Source organism: Bos indicus x Bos taurus, chromosome 11 (assembly GCF_003369695.1).
Source record: "Bos indicus x Bos taurus breed Angus x Brahman F1 hybrid chromosome 11, Bos_hybrid_MaternalHap_v2.0, whole genome shotgun sequence".
In the NCBI taxonomy this organism is placed as follows: domain Eukaryota; kingdom Metazoa; phylum Chordata; class Mammalia; order Artiodactyla; family Bovidae; genus Bos; species Bos indicus x Bos taurus.
The window spans coordinates 98,026,071-98,028,497 of NC_040086.1; positions in this window are offsets into that span (position 1 = coordinate 98,026,071).

Consider the following 2,427-nt stretch of genomic DNA (forward strand, 5'->3'; position numbering starts at 1 on the left):
TATGCTGATTCCCTCTCTTCTGATAGCCCCCTGATCCTAACCTGGAAAAAGAGAGCCTGCCCTATGTGGTAACAGATTTCCACATGCCAGGGACTGTGCTAAGTGCTTTATATCCATTACCTCCAATGCTTCAATCCATCCTAAGAGGAATTAGTATTACTATCCCCATTTCACAGATGAGGAAATTGAGACTCAGAAAGGCACAGTGACTTGCCTAAAGTTAGACACCCAGTAAGTGGCCACAGGGATTTGAGCCCAAGTCTTAACTCTGAAGTTTCTAGTGTGCAACTCTGCCTTTGTGAGCTGGGAAATGAGCAGGTAAGAGCTGAGAGTGAAATAGCAACATTTGGAGGACTTTGTCCCTAATCCACAGAATTGGGGTTCCAGTCCCCAGTTGAAACCCTCTGCCAAGCGTGGGTGAGCTGTGGTCGTTTCTTCATTGCGCGATGCTCACCATGAACAGCCATCAACTGGCAGAAGTGCAGCCTGAGTGTTGTGACTGCTCAGTGCAAACAAGAATAGCAGGATCTCACTATTAACTAGTTACCCTGGCTATTCCCACTGCCCCTCTGCCCGGTCCATGCTGAACATTCTCAAGATTTCAGATGCAATAGCAGTGCTTAGGGACAGGCTGTCATGAGGTAAGTATAGTCTCTATCAATAAAAACCAGCCATGCAAGTCAGGTCTGGGTTTGAATTCCAGCTCTGCCCACTTACAAGCGGTGTGACCACAGGCAGCTAGCTTGGCCTCCATAAGTAGAAATGATAATAGTATTGTACACATCAAGGCAATTTGCCTCAGCTGCCTTAACAGTCAAACCTCCTTTTAGTCATTCAGTCGTGTCTGACTCTGCGACCCCATGGGCTAGCCTGCCAGGCTCCTCTGTCAGTGAGATTCTCCAGACAAGAATACTGGAGAGGATAGCCATTCCCTTCTCCAAGGGGATCTTCCTGACCCAGGGATTGAACCTGGGCCTCCTGCATTGCAGGCAGATTCTTCACTATCTGAGCCACCAGACTCCTTGGCTGAATGTGATCAAGGTTCCTTTGTCTCACAAAGTCTGATGAGTGTCTGATAGCCCTCCTACATTTCAGAGCTTCACTGCTGGAATCCACAGTGGGGGTAAAAGAGATGGAGAAGACACATCAACTCTGAACTGACTCACTCCCAAATGGGCAGACGTCACTTTTGCTCACAGACAAATGTTCCAGAGCTAGCTATGTGGTCTAAACTGACTGAAGGCACCTGGGAAATGAAGCTGAGCACCCGGATATTTGATGGGGACTAGCCCACTCCAGTGTTCTTGCCTGGAGAATCCCAGGGAAGGGGGAGCCTGGTGGGCTGCAGTCTATGGCGTTGCACAGAGTCGGACACGACTGAAGCGACTTAGCAGCAGCTGCTGCTGTTGGAGCCACAAGTACTACCTCCAAAGAGTGCTTCAGGGATTTAATGAGCAACTGCCTAGGACCCAGAGCCTGGGAACGTGAGTCCAGCTCCCCTTTAATGCTGGACAGCAACTTGTCCTGCTCAGAGGACGGCATGACCCAGGCCCACACTCTGGTCCTGTTGCAGACTGCAGACAGTTGGCTTGTCTTGCCTCTGTCTGAACACAAAGGACCTGGGTCTCTGCCACACAGCGCTTATCTGCCAGCAGGAAGGAAGAAGCACTGACAGGGACTTCCCTGCTGGTCCAGTGGCTAAGACTCTGTGGTCCCAATGCAGGGGACCCGGCTTTGATCCCTGCTTGGAGAACTAGATCCCACATGTGGCAACTAAGAGTTCGCTTGCCTCACATACAGCATGCAAAGTTGTTACACTGTCACCAGTACAGCAGTTACAGGACCATGTCTCCACACCTTCACCACTTCTCACTTGCTAAGTTCTTAGTCTAGCTCATGTTGACCTTTCTGTAGTTAATTGATCCTTTTATTTCTCTCACCTCATTTTGGTATCTAATTTCAAATCTTATAACAAGATATCTTTACCTCTTTCCTTTATACTAGTCATTTTGCTTAACTCTAAGGAGTACGTCAAGGCTGTATATTGTCACCCTGCTTATTTAACTTATATGCAGAGTACATCATGAGAAACGCTGGGCTGGAAGAAGCACAAGCTGGAATCAAGATTGCCGGGAGAAATATCAATAACCTCACATATGCAGATGACACCACCCTTATGGCAGAAAGTGAAGAGGAACTCAAAAGCCTCTTGATGAAAGTGAAAGTGGAGAGTGAAAAAGTTGGCTTAAAGCTCAACATTCAGAAAATGAAGATCATGGCATCTGGTCCCATCACTTCATGGCAAATAGACGGGGAAACAGTGGAAACAGTGTCAGACTTTATTTTCGGGGGCTCCAAAATCACTGCAGATGGTGGCTGCAGCCATGAAATTAAAAGATGCTTACTCCTTGGAAGAAAAGTTATGAC